The sequence below is a fragment of the Dipteris shenzhenensis genome, chromosome 24 (genome assembly GCF_047967505.1).
Source record: "Dipteris shenzhenensis isolate YYH24624 ecotype China chromosome 24, Dip_SZ_1.0, whole genome shotgun sequence".
Lineage (NCBI taxonomy): Eukaryota > Viridiplantae > Streptophyta > Polypodiopsida > Gleicheniales > Dipteridaceae > Dipteris > Dipteris shenzhenensis.
In genome coordinates, this window is record NC_141619.1 from 54,133,001 (window position 1) to 54,140,475 (window position 7,475).

Genomic DNA, 7,475 nt, shown 5'->3' on the forward strand with positions numbered 1-7,475 from the left:
CAAAAACTTTTTATGTAGGCCGCCATGCTATATCTCATGAGGGTATGCACATGGACATGTCCAAGGTGGATGCGATTACCCATTGGCCTCCTCCAACTAATTTGCAAGAGTTGCAATTTTTTTTAGGATTGGCTATGTTGAACAACAGAAATGGAAGCATTTCTCTAATCAAGATAGGTACCTCCTACATAAAGAATAAATTTGTGTATCCACAAGCCAGGACATTCAACACCAAATTTTATTTGAATGTCATGATAGTTTGAGTACCAGGCACACTGGCATATGTAAGATTTATGCCTTAGTAAGATGACAGTTTTACTGGGGCCAAGCTTGCACAATGATGTGCAAGATTATGTTTTACACTATCATCATAAGTGCCAAGTAAAACAATGTAGAGTGCCTGAAGGCAGGGGCTTTACTTCATCCATTGGAGATTTGCAATGGCAAGTTAGAGAGTATATCCATGGATTTCATTGTAGGCTTGCCAAAGATTATATGAGGTCATGACTTTGTGTGGATCACAGTAGATGTTTGACTTAGAAATATTTTTAGTGAGGCCTAGATTGAAAGTTTAATAGTCACTTTTGGAGGGCTATTGTTCATGGGTTAGATACATAACCTAACCTTAGTACTATAGATCATCTAGAGACGAATGGTCAAATTGAAAAGGTCAGTCAAGTTTTAGAGGATATGCTAAGATCATATGTTAGTAAAAGCAAGCACATTGGGAAGATTATCTACCCATTTTGGAGTTTGCTTGCAACAGTGCTAAGCATGTAACAACTAAGTTCACTCCATTCATGCTTATGTATGTTTTTAGCCTAGATCTCCATTTGCAGTAGGACTTGCAACAAAACTAAGCATGTAACAACTAAGTTCAGTCAGTTCATGCTTATGTATGTTTTTAGCCTTAGATCTCCATTTGTAGTAGGACTTGCAACATAGAAAATTCAATAGGGCAATGATGCTTATGTAACAACCAAGTTCAGTCCGTTCATGCTTATGTATGTTTTAGGCTAGATCTCCATTTGTACTAGACTTGCAACATAGAAAATTCAACAGGCCAATGATTTTCTATCAGATGACATGGGTATATTAAAGGTTGCTCGTCAAAATGACCAACAACCATAAGATCTATATGAAAAGTTTGTCGATGAGAAACAACATCAAGCTACTTTCAAGGAGGGTGACTATGTGTTTCTTCAAGTCAAAAAGTCTGAAGATAGGTCCTACAACTAAGTTGTCACCTTGTTTTTGTGGACTTAAGATACTCAAGCATGTTGGTTCTATAGCATACAAGTTACAATTACCCTCAAACTCTGAGGTTCATCCAATCTTTCATGTAAGTCATTTACAACAACATTTACTACGTAAGGACATTGTGGTCGATTTTGGTGTACTGGCTGATAACATTGAGCCACTTTTACTTCCTCATGAGTATATCTTGGATTACTAGGACTTATGAACAAGGCATCATTTTCAGCATAAAGCTTCAAGTGGAAAGATCACATTGAAGAGGGTGCCACTTGAGAAAACATTAGTACTCTCAAGAAGAGGGTGCCACTTGAAAAACCATTAGTACTCTCAAGAAGAGGTTTCCTACCTTTGTTTTTAAGGATGGAAACTCTTCTCCAAGAGGGGAGTAATGTCAAGACATGGGTCCTAAGGGCTAGGATCATAAGGTAAGGCGAGCAAGGTGCTCGGACGTCTAAGAGCCATGTGAATGGTATTTATGATAAGGGACTTCTAAAACTAGGCATATAGGGGAGCCTATATAAGAAGGAGGTTGGGTGGAGATTCAAGCATCATTTTTCTTTGCCTTCTCATTCACAAAGAATATTTAAGCCAATCTATGGTGGGCAATACAATGTGAGTGGCAAATCTATGGTGGGCAATACAATGTTAGTGGCAAAAGGAGTAACTCTTTGGCTTTAAAAAATAAAGGCATCCAAGATGGAAGGCTTGAAAGTCAATAAGTACAAACTAGTTGTGATGGCTTCCAAGATGGAAGGCTTGAAAGGCAATAAGTACAAACTAGTTGTGATGGCTGGATGTATAAGTGTTGCCAAGTTGTAAATAATGGTCAAGAAAATCAAGTTAGTGTAAAAGTGAGCCACTTAAGCACCCATTCATACATTGTCACGAATGACATGGAAAATTTTATGTTCTCAGGCCAACAATAATTAGTTATGTGTGGGTCATGGTGCATGCATGAGTCACATGGTGTTGCAATAGAGCCAAAGTAGCCACTTTCTTTTGGCTTGAGGTTGTGTCAGGGTTCTTCCATGGATGGAAAGTTGATGATAGCGTACTAGTGGAAGAATTGAAAGGCCAGCCTTGTTGCTCGATTGCATCAAAATCCATCTTTAATTTCATCAATTCAAAATCAGGTCAAAAGAGAAGCTAGCTCATAAATGGTATATAAAATAACTAACAAAGAATCTCTATAAACATTGCAAAATAAATTCAAAACTATTGGCACAAGTAAGGATAGGTGAAAATCTTGTAGCATAGGAGGAGCATTACTTATCGCAAAGGAGGGCATCGCATGCATTATCCAACTTAACAAGAATAGTAGAGTGTGGCACTACACTCGACAAGCAAGTAAAGACTTGGGGTGGGTAGGTGTGGAAAAACCTCATTTATTTACCTTTTTTGCCTCCCTCTCATGTATATCTATTGCAATTTGAGTTACTCTCTCTCTTTCTCCAATGTGCTTTCATACATGCACAGAACTACAAACTTAGTAGAGCATCAATGGCCATAGTCAGGGTCACATTAGACACAGAAAGCATCCTTGCAATTGAGGTGCAGTAATTCCAACTCCAATAGCATATATTTAAGTTGTTGCAGTTAAAAAGCTCGTAATTGGATCTCGGGGTGGGATAAGCTATCCGTGATTGTTAAAGAACAAATGAATCTTGAAGCTAGCCGATATTTTTTGACCTTTCATCATAGTGTCAAAATAAGAAAATTTGCTTAACTTACCAACGAGAGCTTGGCCTAGTGGTTAAGGTGAAAGGGTGTGTGAGTATGAACTTGGGTTCAAGCCCCTATTGGTATGTTGGTCTACCCATGATTGTGGGTATTTCAAAAAAAAAAAAAAAAAAATTCGCATGACTTACATAAAGATAGATTCATGCACTAGAAAAGAAACTCTCCTATCCATACACATTATGCATATACATACATGTGTATGTGTGTGTGTATGGATGAACTTTGATAAAGTGTTCATTTGAATGTAATGTTGACTATCAAGTGGTTGTAGTAAAGTAACACTCCTATAGATATACATTACGAATATACATACATATGTGTGTACAGATGAACTTTGACAAAGTGCTCATTTGAATGTTGACTTTCAAATGGTTGTTATAGTGAAGAATGCGATCATCTTTTGCTATTAAAAATGTGGCTTTTATGGCATTGGCAACCAACTTGGATTTGATGATGTGTTGTTGCAATCAACAAGTCAAGTGAGATTCAAGTTTTTATTTTATTTGAAGTGGTGATGGTTCTATTCTATCATATCTCTCTCTTTCTAGTAATAGAGGATGCAGCCAACACAATTGGTTTTTCCCTACTAGCACTAAAAGGGACAATCATAGGTAAATCATTGGAAGAAGAATTTAAAGGGTTAACCAACACAATTGGTTAGCTCTCTAATTCTTCTTCCAATGATTTACCAATTGTGATGGTCAACATAGTTGGTTAACCCTCAAATTCTTCTTCCAATGATTGGAAGAAGCATTAGAAGGGTAGCCACCATCACAATTGGAAAATCTCTGGAAGTCTGGAAGAAGGATAAGAGGGTTAACCATCGCCGTTGGTAAATAATTGGAAGAAGAATTAGAACCAACTGTGTGTGCTGGTTAACCCTCTAATTCTTCTTCCAATGATTTACCAATTGTGATGGTTAACCAAGCATGGTTGTTTAACCCTCTAATTCTTCTTCTAATGCTACCAACTATGTCGGTTAACCCTCTAATTCTTCTTCCAATGATTTAGCAATTGTGTTGATTAACAAGTGAGGCTCTAGATACATTGGATGGTAGATGTTGATGCCCTATTTGCAATCAAAATGTTGGATGCTTTGGAAGCCTGGGGCCATGGTTAGAGGGGTGAAGCAGTTGTAATCCAACTTGTCATTTAGGACTTGTGGATTTTTTTTTGTTCATAGGGGAGCGAGACGATGGGTGGACCAATAGATCCCACACGAGACTGGTGCTTCTCTCTTTGATTGCACATCCTATAGACTCCTGCAAAAAGCCATTGGACATGGCTTGAACCATTGCATTGAAGAGTTCGATCCAAAAAAGTGTAATACTTCGATTGTTGGAGTCTGCTTGAGCTACATGAGAAGCTACATAGTAGAAGAAACATTTGGATCATTTGCTAGTTGCCCAATGCTTCGATGTGTACTCTTTGCCACCATGAGCGACCTATGGGAATCTCCCGAGATTCGATGCTGTTTTGGAAATGGCTAAAGACGTCGCATGACCTTAGGGAGGCCAAAATGGCCAATGCATGATACATGCAAGCACGAAACCGACGGTGGGAGAGTGCAAGTTTTTCTCTGGCGTGAGGCCCTGATATTTTCGGAAATGCTAAATCTCACTCTCTCTCCTCTCTCTAGAATGGAAGAGGGAGAGGGACACAGAGAGAGCGCGCCTGCTGGTGTCCGGCGCGGGCCACCTGGCAGTCGGTGCTCACCACAATTTTCTGCACAAAGTAGACCCTTCTTTTTGGGCGCTGGACAGGCCCGCCATAGCTCTCTCTCTCACCTGAGATTCACCACACACCGATTCTGTCTGTCCCTCTCTGTCTTCTCTCCAGGCTCCTGAGTCCAGCGGGTCAAGATTATAGCAGGTCTCGCGCGCCAAAACATCTCTCGGGACCGGGTTACAACTTACCGGGGTCTCTCTCTCTCTCTCTCTCTTCTGTCTCTCTGTCTGTCACACACACAAACACACGCGCCCCTCAGATTTTCTAGTTTGAATTTCCTGTTTGTCTTCATGCTTACAAACGAATCACTCTCTTAACGTACATCTCTCCTTAAATTGCCTCACATGCGCCCCCTCACGGCGCGTTAGCTCTCTCTCTCTCTCTCTCTCTCTCTTTCCTGCAGTAGCCATGGATATGAATTCAAGCTCTTGTTAGTGCTCTGTTCTAAAGAAAAGCTAGACGTGCACTTCCAGGAAGCACAACTCATCAAGAAGAGGTGCAGCCGGGGTTTGCCTTACGGAAACCTACCCTCCATGGAGACCACCTCCATGACGGCCTGCGGGGTTTCAACAGAGATTAATTTCCTTGTCGACGACTTCCTCGATTTTTCAAGCGAACTCGACGAGGAGCTCTTCGGTGGCCCATCCTCAGCGAGTTGCGGTGGTGACATGCAACTTCAGGCCGGCGAGCATGAAGCATGCTCGGTGGCGGCAGAAGAACCCACATCTGGGCTCTGCGTTCCAGAAGGTTTCCTACAGCTATTCTGGTGACAACTGCCTAACCAGCTGTGCCAGTTTGCAAACGTATCAGAGTGAAATGTCTGTGGATTGGAAACTTAGACATGAAATTCATGTATGCAAAAGGCCTGCAACTACTTGCATGTATGGCGCATGAGGTTCCACATGTATCTGTCTATCAATTAGGCATCTGCGCATGTATCTGTCGGCTGCGGTAGCGCCCTATGATTGTCTGTCATTTGGGCCATGTATGTATCTGCATTGGACAGTGCTTCCTTGATGTCTGCACTAAATGAATGACTCTCCATGCTTGTTGGAATTTTGAGCTTCATGCATGTCTGTATGCCCATCATTTGTACAATTTAGGTCCTAATTGGGAAGCTTCATGCATGTCTACATGTCCTTTACTTTCCTTAATGCCATAATTGGTAACAGTTTTGTTGAAAAATCTGTCTTACTTTTCCTGCAAAATGTTTTCCCCAAATTTCAATTTCGAAGGGGCAAATTTTACAATCAGCATTCTTGCTTTGAAAACTAATGATCATTAACCAATTGCATGTGCTTATCAAGTGACATGCTTTCTCTACAGCCTGATGAGCTAGCTCATCAATTAGAGTGGCTCTCGTCCTTCAATGAGGATAACTGCTTCCTGGGTGCAGACACAAAGCTCTTATCTTCACTGGAGTCGAGTTTCTCCAGAGCAAGCTCCGGGCTGGACCAATGTGGTGTCAAAGCAGTGACATTGCCATGTGGGATAATTCATGCTTATAAGCCTCATAGAGTGAGGAAAGCAAGGTCCGGTGGACGGATATGGCCTCTTGACATCTTAAAACCGGTCTCTGTGCACAATCGGTCAAAAAAGGCGTATGAAAGGACTGGTCTCCATGTCACAACACTATCCTCGACGGTGTACACTGAACCATTGCGCTCCTTAATACTGCAAGATGCTCTGAAACGGCCCTCCAAGAAGATGAAGTTAGTAGCTGCAGATGGAAACCTGGGCCTAGGACGTCAGTGCACACATTGCCTTGTTCAAAAGACACCGCAATGGAGAGCTGGTCCCCAAGGCCCAAAAACTCTTTGTAATGCCTGTGGCGTGCGGTACAAATCTGGACGGTTGGTGCCGGAGTACAGGCCAGCGGCAAGTCCAAGCTTTCTGAGTGCGGTTCACTCCAATTCACATCAGCGCATACTTGAGATGCGGCGTGCTAAGGAGATAGTGTCATATGGAGGAGGAAAATATGCCTTCAATGGAAGCTGTGAAGAGAGCATGCCTGAATCGCTAGCACGTGAGGAGCTGGGTGTATTGAAAGGAAGGCTGTTGTGTAAACAAGTCGAAGCAATTGGCGATGATGGTTCCTGCACAGATGATTCTGCAAGGGGCAAGAAGCTAGTTAATTGCAAAGTGCATGGTGAAGGCATTACTTCAGAAGCAGTTGAAACAGATTCATCCACATGCACAGAGGAGTATGTGGCCATTGATGAAGCAATCTAAGGGTGGTGTTAGTGATAGGGGTGCAAGTGGTGACCACTACATTATCAGGTACTCAGCAGGAGGAGGACCAGACCAGTGTCATGTTGTATTTTAGTCAGCAAGGTAGAGAGGGAAGCCTAGAATTTGGACATTGTAGGAGAGTTATATGGCCTAGGATTGTGGTAGAAATCAGACAGTAGCGCCAACATGCGCTAACTTAACATCTGTACATTGTTGTACACGTGTTCACAGGGATAGCCTGATGTCCATTCAAGATGCATTTAATGTAAAGGGTGTGGCAGACGGAGCCTTCTCAAGTCTGTAAGCATCCAGCAAGTTTCAGAGCATGGAAGCAGCCACTATCAGGCTGAAAGATTTGCAACTATTGCCTTATCGTTATTTTTGGTGGTGGTGGAGAGAGAGAGAGAGTAGTTTATTATCATTCATTGGAGGCCATGTATGATCCAAGGGAGCATAACGGAGATGCACAATAATCTCTCTCTCTCTTTCTCTCTCTCAAGTTCTCCATGCTGGCCTCC

At 42.0% G+C, this 7,475-nt stretch overlaps 1 long non-coding RNA gene across 1 annotated transcript; it reads left to right on the forward strand.

The window, feature by feature from the left end:
• Positions 1-4,800: 4,800 nt before the first annotated feature.
• LOC147886819 (uncharacterized) lies at positions 4,801-5,822 on the forward strand. The gene is made up of 2 exons (XR_015543269.1): positions 4,801-4,917; positions 5,199-5,822. It is a non-coding gene; the product is annotated as an uncharacterized LOC147886819 (long non-coding RNA).
• Positions 5,823-7,475: the final 1,653 nt, after the last annotated feature.